Raw genomic sequence first — 16,164 nt, 5'->3', positions numbered from 1 at the left:
TGTCCCATTGATTTAGAAAATTTATTTCTGAAATGTGACGTGAGCCCATCAGCTGGGATCCAGGGTGCAGGGGGTGTGGGTGCTGGTCGGTGAAGAGGCATTATGGATGGAAGAGGAAAGCTGAGCATGCTCCATTCTGACTTGGCTACTTTAAAGTAAGTGTATCCCGTAGAGCCGTCTAGGAATTTCTATGACTTAAATTTACGCTTCTACAAAATGAAGTTAATGATATCTACCTACACTCCAGCGCAGTAGGCCAAGAAGGATATGTCATATAAAAAAATGATTACTACATGTTGAGGTTCCAGAAAATACTGGCAGTTAATCGGGTTGACTATGCATGCACAAGTAAATTATAAATGATACATTATATAAATATAACATTAACTAAATCAATAAGATATAAAATCTGAGTTCAAAGTATACATTTTTCTTAAATAATTTCTATGATTCTTTCAGCATACCATGTCTCCACATTGTACTTAATAAAATTCTGTTAAATTTTATATTTTGTACATTGACATTCACTTTGCCAAAATAATATACTTTTATATGTCATAAAACTGTAATTTTCTTATGTAGTGATTTTAAATAAAATTCAATATGTTGGGAAAATTGAGTGGTTCTAGATGAAAATAAGTATGAAGAAAAGTAAATGATGCGGTCTGTAGGAGGATTGTGTACTATAAAAATATCTGAGTGAATGTATTTTCAATGAAAGGTAAGGTCTAGGTTGAGCATTTAGAGCAGAAAGCTCAATAACAAACACAATTTGATCTGAAGCAATTGTTATTTTAAATATTTTATGTCTCTTAGGAAATAAAATTTTCACAAATAATACTTTTTTGCAGTTGGTAATAAATTAGAGATATAAACACGTATTAGCTAAGAACAAACTATTATTGTAGAGTTTATCGATTAGAACAATCTGGCTTTTCCATTTAGTTAATGCATTACTTTTTCACTTTAAATGTTTGGCATTCCTTTTAGTAAAAGAATGGGTATCATTTCTAGGATGCTGACAAAGTGTCCTAGTTTACTTCTTTCTGAAATCACAATTTTACACTTGGAAGAGTCAGCACATCCAGGATGCTAATACCAAATTTAAGTGTTAAAAATACCTTTTTGCATGCACATTAAATCCTCTTTAGCATCGGACTGAAAATGGAGTGAGATGCTTTCCCAGAGAAACAAGCTATTCCTAACGGTTACATATTTCCAGAGTCACAGTCACACAAGAACTGCGTCTGAAGTTGGCGAGAGCACCTCATCTGAAACGGTGATTCATACTTAGCAAATTTCGACCCAGTGAAGTTCACATTCTATTGATTCTTATTGTGTCATACTTCTTTTCCCTTTTATTACCTGAGTGAGTGTTAAATGGCTCAAATTAAAGAATTCTTAATTAAACTTCCATAAATTCTGTTTAAAAACTCTGAAAAAAAACTATTTTAAATTTTACTTTACATAATACATTAAAAAGATCCAAGAAAAAAAAAAAGGTCTTTAGATATGACAGACAATGCAAAAGCTCACCGATTCTGGCAATCTACATAATTACAGAAAAAAAAAAAGAGATTGAGGGGAAGAATACATTTTATCTACACACACACACACACACACACGCACATACACACACATTTGTTGTTTCAGTACAGAGTGGACACAGTAGTCAACTAATAGTTATAACCTTTCAACAGTCTCGAAGAATCGCCAATTGAAGGTTGTCAACTGCACTATTTCAGGGAAGGAATTTGGACTTAGTCTTACTAAGGGGTTTCAGAAGATAGGATGACTCTATTACTCAGGCATATTCTTTAGTAGCATAAGGTAGATGATCTTTGAAAAAAGAGGATTAATGAGAACTGGAGGGGATTGGGAGGATTAGAAAGACTGGTAGAATCCAGAGTGACAGAAGAAAGAAATAAGACTGTTAGAAATATAATGATATAGAGTTGAAAATAGGAAAACAAAAGAATACCTACAAATTTCAAAGGATAAGACTAACTTATGGCAACATGACAGGATATAAAGAAAGAAACAGTGATGAAAATGAGTTATGAGGCAAAAATAAAGACAAGAACGTATCAGATTGATACACTGTTTTGTAGAAATTTTAAAGATCTAATATTAAGTAAGGATTAAGTAGAATAGTATGGGTTCAATAACACTTGATTTTTAAAAAGCTGAATAAAATTAATGTTTGCATGTTTACATATATATGCTTTTTTAGGTTTATGGAAAAAGGTATAAATGGATAAACAAGGTATTAATTTGTGGATATACAGTTTGTAGACATTTCAGCTCAGTGGGGATTGAAGAAAGGGAAATGAAATATAATTTGACTTGCGACAATAAACACCTGTCACTTAAGAAATTAAAAGAACAAAAATAATAATTCAGAAAAGTGAAACAAGTAAGAGAAAAATAAAATGGAACTTCCTTGTGTGTCAGAAATGAACACATAATTGGGAGTTGGTTCTGCTTCTGAGTACCCAGCCAGGTTCTTTGGAAGCAGATCAGATGCTGACGTAATCTTGGCAAACTGGTGCTTTCACAGGCTTTGCACTTAGCTGAAGTTATTCCCCAAAGCTTTGGCTCATTTGCACGTTTTTTATTACCTAGAATTCAATTATTTGAATGAGGCACTCTGATAAAGAATACGGAAACTCAGATGGATAATTTGTGCCAGTATTTCCAAGATCACCAATCAGACAGATTAAAGAAAACTGGTACATGTCAGTCCATTTGCACACTCCATCATGTCTAGGATTGTTTCATGTGCAGGCAGGCAATTCATATGACTGCTTTTAGAATCCTCTGCTATAGAGGGCTTTTATAACCAGGTATAAGCAAACAATATCCATGAGACATTTTAAATAAAGAAATAAAATTGATACCAGCCAAATTTAATTAGATAATTTGCCTTAACCCATTCTTTTATTTTTTTATTCTCTTGAAATTTGTTTGACGTTTTTCTCTTAATATTTTCATAGGTGTTATGATTTAAACACGAGATAATGCCATTCAAGCTGGGAGGATAAGTTTTTCCCTATTTAGCAGTTTTGAAAAGGTTAAGCAACATCCAAGTCACTTAGTTAAAAATTAGTTTGATCAGTAAACATACACAAACTTCTATATTCTCATTCTAAGCCAATCTTTGTTAATAATACCAGGTTACATTGTTTAATTGAGCTATAAAATATTCTATTATGATTAAATTCACTTTTTTAAATGACACTGTGAAAAGTTGAGTAACTCTTTCCCGCACTACAAAAGTAAAAGGAGAGGGTAATATGTTTATTTTGCAACATATTCTATATATTTCTTTGTTTATTGTTTGTATAGATGAATAACTGAATAATTCACCTAAGACTGTACAAAATAATTCAATACTATTTTAATTACATTTGGACACAGGAACTGGAAGTTCAATAAACTCACATAAACAGTAATAATATATCATTACTGGAGACCAGAATGTATTCATTAGGTAGGATGAATTATTTTCTTTCATTAGGAATAAAATGTACCTTCTTTTTGAGAAAACTTAACATCCTTCAGGAAACTAACCTTTAGGTTTCATATGTGTGTTTCATCAATTTACTTTTGAGTAATATAACAATTCCACATTGACAGTATAATTATTACAGATTAAATAACATTCTATATTATTTAATATATCCTTGGAAAATTCACATGATGTGCTGTTTATATATACGCAGGAACTTCATAAACCTCAATATGCTAGTTTTATTAGTTTCCCATTGCTGCTGCCAAAAAGCACCACAAATTCAGTGGTTTAAAAAAACACTAAGTTATCATCTTGCAGCTCTGTTGGTAAGAAGTCTGACAAAGTCTCAACTGAGCTAAAATCAAAGTGTTAGCGTGGCTGTATTCCGTTCTAGAGGCACTAGGGGAGAATCCATTTCCTTTGTCTTTTCCAGTTTCTGGATGCTGACCAAAGCACTTGGCCCTCTTCCTTCATACTCTAAACCAGCAAAATCAGATTGAGTCCTTCCCAGATGGGATCACTGTGTCCTCCTCTCTTTCTCCCTCTTTTACTTTTAAAGACCCTTGGGATTACATTGGACCCACCAAGTTTATCCCTAATTTAGGTTCTCTGATAAACAACCTTAATTCTATCTGCAACCATAACCCTCCACTGCCATGTAATATAATCACAAGTTACAGCAATTAGTATGTGAACATCTTGGGCACCATTATTCCGCCTACCATGCTAGCATTCAAGGTAGTCACATGCAGCACTTATACATTAATATGTTTGAAGTATTGTTGTAACTTCGCTCATAGAGTGAGTTTCAGAAGCTACATCACTTAATTTATCTTAGAATATAAATATTCTGAGTGAAGCTTGGTTGATAAAGAACTAGCTAATCAAGCTGATTATTGTCTCTTAAGTTTAATAAACAGTGTGATTATAAAGCCGTAAGGTGATTGTTGGTGGGGATGGAGAGAGACAGAGAGAGAGAGAGAGAGAGGGAGAATGTGTATATGTGTGTGTCTTGGGAGAGTTGTATGAAGGAGTACTTCAATTCATATGAACAATACTGAAATAATCTTGCAATATAGTAATCTTGTATATTTGCTAAAATATCAGTTTCACAACTTAATAATCAACTCAGACCTTCTGCTGAAACTATAGATTTATATCTCGGTTCCTAATGATTTACCTTGCACTTAAAAGTCTGGGCATAAATCACTAGGAAATGCAAAGTAAAAACATACAGTCTTTCAACTGATATATTGGCTGGGGAAACTTCATATCTTGTCTACTCTTCTTTTACTATAATCATTTGTAGGGTAAATTGGGGTTGTCAGCAGAGAACATTTTAAAAGAATTAGTACTAAAAGAGATATGTTTTATGCTGCAACCTAGTCAGATCTGAAAAAGCAATAATTATAACATTCAATTTAGGTAAACTTAATAAATATAATAGAAGATAAAATATATTGACTAATAAAATACATAGATGATTACACCAGTAATTTTTGGCAAAATTTGTTTTTACGGCATCAAGAATGTTCCATTTGTTTCTAATAGCAGACTCACATTGATGTAGTAAAAGCCATCTATGACAAACCCACAGCTGACATAATACTGAATGGGGAAAAGTTGAAAGCATTCCCTCTGAGAACTGGAACAAGACAAGGATGCCCACTCTCACCACTCTGCTTCAACATAGTACTGGAAGTCCTAGCCAGAGCAATCAGACAAGAGAAAGAAATAAAGTACATTGAAATTGGTAAAGAAGAAGTCAAACTGTCACTGTTTGCTGACGATATGATTGTTTACCTAGAAAACCCTAAAGACTANTGTAGTAAAAGCCATCTATGACAAACCCACAGCTGACATAATACTGAATGGGGAAAAGTTGAAAGCATTCCCTCTGAGAACTGGAACAAGACAAGGATGCCCACTCTCACCACTCTGCTTCAACATAGTACTGGAAGTCCTAGCCAGAGCAATCAGACAAGAGAAAGAAATAAAGTACATTGAAATTGGTAAAGAAGAAGTCAAACTGTCACTGTTTGCTGACGATATGATTGTTTACCTAGAAAACCCTAAAGACTACTCCAGAAAGCTCCTAGAACTGATAAAACAATTCAGCAAAGTTCCAGATACAATATTAATGTGCACAAATCAGTAGTTCTTTTACACACCAACAGCGACCAAGCAGAGAATCAAATCAGGAACTCAACCCCTTTTACAATAGCAAAAAACAAAACAAAACAACACAAAACTGAGGAATATACTTAACCAAGGAGGTGAAAGACCTCTACAAGGAAAACTACAAAACACTGCTGAAAGAAATCATAGATGACACAAACAAATGGAATCACCTTGAATATAGAATGATTTACATAAACACATACATCAGAAAAAGTAAGCAACTATAAAAAAAATTTAAGATGAACATTTTTAAATTAAGGAAATACACTCTTTATACCTAAAATAAAAATTACACAAAATATATGTTGACTATGTGTTCATAGGTATTTGTGAGTTTCCATTTCCATAATTTAAATGTATTTTAAGACAGTATCTTCCTTGAAATCCATCTTCCCAAGCTTCAAGACAGTCACTCACCAGAGCATCCTCCTCCCACTACAGCTACTCCTTAGTTGCTAGTTTCTCCCCATCTTTTCAACCTATAGGTGTTTGTTGCTCCACTTCCGGTCCCTTATGTTTTTCACATTTTCTCTCATATTCAGTATCTTCACTTTAAGTGCAATCTAATATTGCATACGAATTTTTATTTTATTCCTGCACCACAAAGCTCTCCCTGCAACTCCACAGTTGCGTATTCCACTGACTCCATTTTATCCCCACTTGGACATCTCAGTCTATAAATGTGCACAACTCAGGTCTTTGTTTCTACTGCCTCTCTCCTTCTCCTGTCCAACTTGATTCTCCTCAAGTATTTTGTTTCTTAGGGAATATCAACTGCATCCTTCTTATTGTTTAGGATGCAAGTATCACAGCGTACCCTTTCCCATCACTTTATCCCATCAGACTTATATCTTCAATAGTAACACATCCTGCCAACTTTATTTTCATGATAAATACAGAATCAAACCTTTTCTCTCAATCTCCACTGCTGTCACTCTGCTGCAGACAGCATCATCTCTCCCCAGAATTCTTGGGATGGATCTGTAACTGGCCCCGTTTCTGTTCTTGCTCCTCTTCAGTCTATCTGCAACACAGTGGCAAGAGTTTCTTGTTGAAATATAGATCAGATAATATCACCTCTCTGCTCAGAATGATCAAATACCACCCATACTCTTGTAGGAAAAATCCAAAGTTCTTACACAAATTCAGGATCTACACATGATCTGGTTTCTATTATTTCTTAACATTATCACCTCCTGTATTCTATTTGTTAGTCCATTTTCTGCTGCTATAACCAAACACCACAGAAAGAATAATTTACAAAGAGCAGGCATTTATTTCCTCACAGTTCAGTTATGGAGGCTAAGAAGTCCAGGACTGAAGGAACTGGCATCTGGTGGGGGCTTTCTTGCTGGGTCTTCATGTTGTGGCAAGAGCAAGTGAACCCACTTCCAAAAGCTCTCTTAATAAGGGCTGCAATTCACATCCTCACGACCTAAGCACCTTTCAAAAGATGCCACTTCCCAATACTGTTGCATTGGAGGTTAACTTTCCAAGACGTGGATTTTGAGGGACACATTCAGACCATAACACTCCATTTCAATCACTTCACTGAGCTCTGCTGTTCTTGTTGTGCGTCAAATAGCCAGGGGTGTTCCTTCCCTAGGACTCTTGTACTTGCTTTTCACACTCCCTGGAATATTGTTCCTGAGATGTCAACGTGGTTCATACACACACTTCCTCCCAGGCTTTATTCAAAGTATTCTTCTTAGAAAGGGCTTCCCAGCCAAATAGATAAAATATCAAACCACCATCTATCTCTTGACAATCTTTTTTCTGCATTGCTTTTTCATTTTTTCCCTTTAACAATTTTCTACAAATACTATAAAATATTAATTATGCCCTGGTTTACCAGCTTTCTTCTCAAATAGATTGCAACCTCCATGAATGAATGAATACAAAATTTTAATTTACTATATAACAGGTAAAATATAATTTAATATGTAATTGGATTTTATTTTTGCCTTAAAAAAAATTTCTGCAAGTAGAATTTTAGTTACCAAAACAGGAACTCTACTGATTGGTCTTCGGGAACTGGTTTATTTTATAACCTCAATCATACAATGCTTTCCCATCTATTGCTCAGCTAAATAGAACAAATGACTCAAAAAGTGGGTACTCCATAACAGCAAAATTAACTATAACCAAAATATATTTTCATGTACACTATCATGGCTCATTCGAATTATATCACATTAGTAAAAACTACTAATGAGACATTAAAAAATAAATATAAACAACACAGAAAATCTGGAAAACTCACATTTCTCTCTCACAATAATTTTCTGAAATTTTAAAAAAATTATAGCATACACACAATTTAGTATCAAGCCTAATAATTTATACTTAATTGCCATACATTTATCATTGCTTTATTCAAATTATTAAATTAATTTTACCTTATTAAGGAGTTTCTTCATTTTTGTGATTTTTTAAAATTATTTCCTAATTTATTCTCACAAGTTGTGTATAAGGGAGTCTACCCTTTCCTATCTCTCACAGTGAGTTGCAAATTGCTTTTTAAAATCGATATATTGATTTTCACTTCCACCAGGCAGGAGTAAGTATAAGTAAAAGTTTGATCATAACTGTGTCAACATTGGTTTCAGAAATTCTTTAAAATATTATAATTTGAGGCCAGGCGCTGTGGCTCACGCCTGTAATCCCAGCACTTTGGAAGGCCAAGGCGTGTGGATCACGAGGTCAGGAGATCAAGACCATCCTGGCTAACACAGAGAAACCCTGTCTCTACTAATAATACAAAAAATTAGCTGGGCTTGTGGCGGGCGCCTGTAGTCCCAGCCACTCGCGAAGCTGAGGCAGGAGAATCCCTTGAACCTGGGAGGTGGAGCCTGCAGTGAGCCAAGATCGTGACACTGCACTCCAGCCTAGGAGACAGATTGAGATTCTGTCTCAAAAAAAAAACAAAAAAAAATATGTATATATATAATTTGATGGATTAAAATGGCATCCAACCTCATTTATATCACATTGGTAACTGTGGATCTAACCTAGATATTTTTATTTAAAATACTTTTAATATCAGGTAGACTGAAAATAATTGGATCAAATTACATTATCAGTAATATCTAATTGTGCATAGTTACATATAAGTCATATGTAAGTCATCTGTATTAATCCTAAAGGATTAATACCTATTTGAGAATCTTTATGATTATCTAAACATAAAATGAAATAGAAATGATAGTTGAATTCCTTTTCAGTGGAGGCATCTGCATATCTTCAATTTATTTTACCAATAATTCATCTATCATATTCTATGTGCTTCGAGTAAAAGCTTGAGTTAGATATAGTCCTGGCATTGAAGGATGTTGATTAAAGCAAATATTTCACTCAATATTTTTAGGGATCAAACTTTGTTCATTTTGTTCTCAGACCTACCAAGAAATTTCTAAATTTATGTGGCTCAACAATATAGAAATTTATATATCAGAACTTTCTAGTATTCATAGAAGCAACATCTGAGCATGTCAGGTTGCACCAGGGCAAATGCTCCTCTTAGACCTGCTCCTACATTTCCTCTCTATCTGTTAATTTTCCCAGAAATAGCTTCCTGGAACATGTACCACACTTAGAAGTCAAAATACTACCAGCAGTGATAGAGGTTCTTAATTATTTAACTTGTGCTGGCCTTTTCTTTATCATTTAAAAAGATTGTAATAAGGGATTATTTAAATAGATAATATATCTATGCAATCATATGCAATAATCAAAATGCATAATAATAAATATGGCAAGGACACCCACCAATTCAAAGTACCTTGACCTAATGAGTGACCTGTTAACAAATGGATGTCTTTAACATTGAACTAAGCATCAGACATATGCCTAATGGCATCATGTATCCTCTCTACTATTCACATGGAAGACAAACATCCTACAAAATTAGTTACATATAATATTATGAAATTGTATTTATTTTATTTAAATATATATTTGTGCACATGTGTTTATGTGACTGTATGCCTCTCTTTATCACTATATCTTTCTAAAAATATATGTAATTTTAGTTGTACATATATATCCATATTAACCTATTCATTAAAAAGTTATTTTTAAAATATACACCAAGCATTAATAACGGTTACTGTTTAAGAATAAATCTCAAGTCACATTCTATATTCTATATGTCTACATTTTTACAACAAATTGTAAATGCGGATAATATGAGGAAGGATTGAAATAAAAGTTGAGGTGTATTCATAATCTTAAATTACATATTTCAAATTTAAGATTTCAAAATATTAGAAATTTAGATGTTCACTTTCATCCATGAAAATAATATAACAGAGAACTCTAACCTTTCTTGTAGATGATTTTTAACCTCGTTAGAATAACTGAAAGACTTAGCATGCTTAATCAATTTTAATCAGACAAATCACCAAAGACATTGAATCTATGATAATTTGCCAACATTAGTGTAGACCTTTACAAATTGTAAGCCAGTATAAAACCTTGTATATTGAGTTTTTACACCTATTATCATCAACTTTTAGGGATAAAGAAAATGAACTACAGATCAGACAACACAACGCATCAATCCATGTCAGTATCCACCCTCTGCCATGTCTTCAAATCATTAAGCTCAGTTCTTTTCCATTGTGCTACACATGAGCACCTGTCTACAACTGTACCTTTTAAATCAAACTGTTTTCTTTTACTTCTGGAGGCTTTAAACACTAGAAACTACTCCAAGCATATAGAATAACTAGAGTGAATGCTCCCTCCCTACAACCCACACATACACAAACTCCCAAAATATAATAGAAGCAATTATAGAGAAGAATCAGTATCTTTTATTGATTATTTATATTAAAAGATCATCTGACAAAAATTAAAGTGAAATTTGTCTTTAACCTCAACATTTATACTATCTCTCAGTTTTAATTTCCTCTTGTCCCAAAAATGTTAGCATATGATAATATAGCCCTTGTCCCTCAGTTTACTGGCAAGATCTTTCACAGTACTGTGTTAGGAGCTAGGAAAACACCTACCAGTTGAAACACATTCATTATCAAAGCGAAAGGAGGGGATTCATCTGTAGAGCACCCAAACTGGACTGGGCAGTTGCCTACTCAAACAGCATACGCATGAACCTTTTTCTAGATACATCCTTTGATTTGACTTAGAGCAGTGGTTCCCACTGAGTGGTTCTCAAAATTGCATTGAGAACTACTGCTCAAAATTTCTCTAAGCAGTGGTTCTCAATGCAATTTTGCACTCTCCCCAGGGGATAGTTAACAGTGTTGAACAATGTATAGAGAGAAATTTTTATTGACACAAGTTGGAGGTGCTACTACTGGGATCTAGTGGGTAGAGAATAGGTATGCTACTAAGGAGCCTACAATATACAGAAAAGTCCCCCAGGAGAATGATAGAGCTCACAATACTAACAGCACCAAGGTTAAGAAGGCCTAATCTAGAACGTCATACTACAGATATGTATAATGGAAAAGTATAATGAAGGCATACAATTAAGCACAGTAGGGCTTAAAGTTCTCTACTTATAAAAAAAAAAAGGAAGAAAGAAAGAAAAGAAAAGAAAAAGAACACCATATATGTGCTCTATCTTTAATGTCTCAATCTCTCTCTTTCTTCACCAGACTTCACTGTATCAGATATATGGATTCAAAAGAAGTAAGTTTTTCCTGGTCGATAAGTTCAATATATTTTATCCTAGCTCTGTTGAAGTGTTCCATGCATGTTTACAGTCCGAAAGACAGTTAAGTCAGGTTGCAGATATTTAAGGTATACTTCTGTCCAATAAGTTAAATAAAGGACTGTTGGGGTCCCAAAACTTGCACACATGTGGTTTGTATTCATCAGACTGCAAAAATCAATGCAAAGCCTAATAATGCTATTTATATCAGCCAATGAGACAAAAGTACTTTATATTTATAGCAGCTTTCATCTAAATAATTTATAAAGTTGGAATAAATGACTCATATATTCTCACAAGTCCACTATATCCATTTGAAATCAGTCATTGAGAGGAATCATAATTTCCAAATTGCACAGTGTATGGACTTCATTCTAGCACTGGTTGCTATTGTTCATGCTTGTGACTGCTATAGCTAATTATAATCAGTCTGCACTGGATACAGTTACAGCTAGAGTTTCCTGCCACTCACTGTCCTTCCACTATTATATTCTCCTTTGCTATTGGGTTATCTTCAGCTGGGCATTTCTGTTGCATGTATAACAGCCAATGCTCATTTTCTACCTCCCATTGTTTTCAGATAGGCAATCAATCTTGACCATTGGTATCAGTTCCTTTTTGTTTGTTTGGTTGGTTTCTTAAGTTAGCTATCTCCGAGAAAACGCAAGTGAATGTCTTATGGAGGAAGTATATTGGTTGACCTATCCCAGGTTAACTTATTATTAAGATATCCAGAATTAAATAAATAACAGGAGGCTTGAGGGCAACTGCAATAATAATTGGTGATAGCACCAGAGTGTTACACAATGAAACTAATTATCTACGAGTATCACATCCTACCTTCTTCCTCCCACATCCCAACAAGGTATATGTAAGATCTAGGCTGGACCTCAAACTCTTGATTTAGAATTAAACATAAAAAAACAATTATTGCAGGAGCAAAGCCCCTGCTTTGAAAATCTGTGGGTGATCCCAGAGTGAAAAATAAAGGTTTGAAAACACAGTCAGAGCCTGTAGTTAGTTTTTTTGGCTGCATAACAAAATCTTCCTCTGATCTGTCTCTCGGCTCAAAGCAGTGATGCCATCACCTGAGCAAACCGAAAACCATAATACTTTTAGCTAAGATTTTTATTTTATTTTTTCTTGACTTCCAACAGGGAAAAAGCAAGGAACATTTATTCTTGACTACAACATTAAATGCAATGAGACATTGAAATAAAAACATTTTAATAGCCCTAGCTAATAAAATTCTATTTTTTTTTTACCTGTTACATACGAGAGGTTTGCCTACAGCCACATCTGTACACAACACACACACACACACACACACGCACGCATAAGGCATAATTTTACCTTGTTTTGAAGACATAAAAATCAAGACAAAATAATATTTATTTCCATACTCAAACAAGAAGTTAAGAAAGGGAAATGAATGGGAGTTAACAAACATAAATAAAGTGTGTTGCTGATCACAGGAACCTACCTAATTTCTTTTCATGCATCATTTATAAGTGCCCTTTAAAAGAAGCAAAAGTTTCATCTTAAGCTTTAATAAGCATTTAAGGCAGGGATTCGTGGGAAGAAGAAAAAAAAAAAGAATGAAAGAATACAAATGAGGCTTGTCCTGCTGCAGTTTCGGTGCTCAGAAATCACGTAATTTTAGAGGATACCAGAAAGGCAATAATTTTTAAAAAAGCACTATCAAAAATTCAATTTCAGTGCCCCTGTTTCTATTCTGACCATGCGTTCCCTCACTTTTACAGATAGACATAAATGACAGCTTATACTGGTGCCATCACTATTGCAATGTGCCTTGCAGAGAGTATCCTTCCAACTTCTTCAGGGAAGACAACAGCACAGCCACAGATAAACGTAAACAGACACGCAGCTGGATTCTGAGACTCGCATTCGATAGGCTCTATGGCAGCATTCCTGCATAAGAAAATCCAAATGTATACCAGCGACAAGGCAGCCGGCATTAGCTACAACTTTCCCCTCAGCCCTCGATCCTGTGAAACCCGGAGGAGAGGAAGATTTCACCCAATATTGTTTTGACTCAGAACTGGGTAAAGCAGCCCCGCTGTACACAAAAATATTCATGTCACTACAGAGTAAAGTGTCATTTATTGAAGCCTTACCTTGGCTGACTTGCCCTAACTGGTGGAAAGGAACTTAATTTAAAGAAGCAAAGAGGGGACTTTCCCAGAGCTCTGGGCACAGCTGCTCGCGGTCCTCGGAAAGCCCAGACTCAGGCTCCGCGCACCTCTAGCCCTGGGCTCCGAGGCTGGGTCTCTGCAGCTCCCGAGCGCGCCTCTGATTGGCTGGCGGCGCCTGTCTGCCTGATGCTGCGCTCTCCAGGTCTCTCCTCCTTCCTCTTCTCCCTGGCTTTCCTCTCCGCGGCTCCCTTCCCTTCTGCCTCCTTCTCCCCCCAACCCCCCATCGTGCACACTTTTGGGGCTGCACAAATTCCACAGCACGCAAAACGGACACCCTTTAGCCCCCTCAGCAAGGTCATGTGGAAAACAATTCAGCTCATACTACTACTCCTAAGTAAAATCCCTGATCCAAAGGCATCATCTTAAGTACCAGATCTCTTGAAAAATGACGGCCAGGACTCCGTGACAGTTTAGACCATCAGTTCTCTGCGGGGGAGGGGAAACCGGAGAGCGAGAGGGGTTTGACTGTCAGATGGAGTGGGAGTAGCCACCGGGAGGGAACCAGGAAATCAGGCAGGGCAGGCGCTGATGTGGCAAGCTGGTAATAAATTTTCATATTCCCGTGCAAAGTCGTCACAGCCTGCTAAACATTCAACTGCTGGCTCATTCATCAGTGATCCATAGTCCTTTAACGCCTTCACCCAAAGTACTCAAGATATGGAGGGTTTATATCAGACAGAGCTTCCCCTTGGAGGTCAGCATTTATATTTGTGAAGACGAATAGGAGCTGCGATCCTTTTCCAACTCCCTTTGCTTGTGCCAGGAAACCTAACACACACACAAACTTCTCACCTCTTATTACTCCAGAATAAATTAAATCGATTTGCAGTGTACATAGCTTTTGATAACAGGGATTTGAGGTCTGATGGGCTGCATTCAAAATTGATTTGGACAGCTGAAACAACTTTAGTACTTTCTCCCTGCACGAAGTCACCCACACTCACCCATTAAGAACATCAAGCATCCTTATTTAAAGTAAACAAGTGTAGGAGTTTATGTAAATTGAATGGCTATTCTAAGGGTCCCCTGGCAGATATATTGAGAATTGTACAAGACCCCCGTCATTGCAAACACTAAGAGAACGATATTACTTTTTCTGCTTGGTTGATAAAACTACAAATGCCCGGGGTTCAGAGGTTTAAAGGAACAAAGACTTAAGCTTAAGAGACGTGGAGTTATAGGGTGCACAAGCGCTAAAGGCCAGAAGACATGGATTCAAATCACGAGTGGGACGTATCTTTACACCTGAACCTGTTTAAGCTTTTACCCTTCTCGGGGCCTCAGGAAGCCACTCCAAAACCTGGAAGGCAATCCTCACTTTAGCAGGTCTCTGTGAAGATTTAAACATCTGTGTACTTGTTCAAACTTATGATAAACTTTTGGTAAGGTTATATAACTTCTAATTAATTACCCCTCTTTTCTTCTTCCCTGAGAAAGGTCAAAGAGGTTGAAAAGATAAGGTAAGTTGTATTTCTTGGAAGTTTAAAGGGTCTGAGAGTGAATGTTTGAATCAGCTAAAGTCATATTTGACTATTTTGTTTGAGTGATGTGAAATGTGGAAGGATTTAATTTTATTTAGCTTTCGAAAAGATTAAACAAACTAACAGGAGCAATGAGGTAGAACAAGAATTGGGTTATTTCTAATTGGGAAGGAATTGAATATTTCAGTGTTCTGTTGCTCTTAAGGAAGACGTTAGAAGTCAATTACAATTTGGAAATTTCCAAAAATTTAAACTTTTAGAAAAAAATGGAATGGAAACAGCAGCGTCAATATGCCAGTATTATATTGTACATTATATATTCTTTCTTATGCAGCTACTGTTTTCAATGGGGGATTCTCCTTGTGTACTGTCCAGACACAAATTCTTAATTTATTTCAGTTTATTGAAAGAGATATGAGAGAATACATTTTTAATCTTTCTATGTTGATGAAGCCCTGGGTGCCCAAAGAAAGAAACAGCTATGAAAATAAAAGAGATAGAAAAGAATCTTTAAGTCGGTAAGAGGTCCTGTAGTTTAATTGTTAAAATTCATGTAACAACATTCTCTAGAAAATCGTAACTCTGTTTATTTGATGGCCTCTAGTTGAATGAAATAAAATGTTTGTTTGTCAGCTTGCTACTGAAGCAGTGGCTGAGACACAAGCAATGAGCATCCTAGGGACATACTTGAAAACAAAACCTGTTTTTGCTGGTCTTCCTTGGTGGTTTTCCCTGGATAAGATTGTAATAAGTGCATCCAGTGGACAGTCATAATGGAAGTCAACAGGCACTTGCTCCTGAGTGCAACGATATGCAGAGAGAATTGTCAACACTGCCAACCAGTACAATCCATTTCTAGAAAAAAGAATTCATTCATCCAGGAAGGATTTGTATCTATGAAACCACACTCTTGGAATAAGGGCTCTAGATTCTCCACAATCCCAATGATGCATATACACTGGGTTTAAATGACTTCTGGAGTTTGACATTCTGAAACTGTGCCAATTTTCCCTAGCCATTGAAAAGTAGAGCTGTCAGCCACTTAGTGCATCTCTTGTATTTTCACCTTAAAACAAACGAGGAGGAGGGGGG

General features: G+C 35.6%; 1 protein-coding gene across 4 annotated transcripts in view; it reads right to left on the bottom strand.

Moving 5' to 3' along the window:
• The window catches only part of CDH18 (cadherin 18), a 1,176,273-nt gene that overhangs the window by 536,687 nt on the left and 623,422 nt on the right, over nt 1–16,164 (bottom strand). For 3 of the 4 annotated variants that reach the window (XM_017893218.1, XM_017893220.1, XM_017893221.1), the window contains exons 1-2: nt 13,514–13,756; nt 6,603–6,719 (exon numbers count right to left, since the gene is read on the bottom strand). The gene's annotated coding sequence lies outside the window, so the exon portion shown is untranslated. Of the gene's footprint in view, nt 1–6,602; nt 6,720–13,513; nt 13,757–16,164 lie in introns of those variants that run through there. The other variant, XM_017893219.1, reaches the window with a different exon arrangement.

This window comes from Rhinopithecus bieti, unplaced genomic scaffold (assembly GCF_001698545.2).
Source record: "Rhinopithecus bieti isolate Rb0 unplaced genomic scaffold, ASM169854v2 scaffold_21891, whole genome shotgun sequence".
NCBI classification, from domain to species: domain Eukaryota; kingdom Metazoa; phylum Chordata; class Mammalia; order Primates; family Cercopithecidae; genus Rhinopithecus; species Rhinopithecus bieti.
This window is presented reverse-complemented; position numbering and strand designations above follow the sequence as displayed.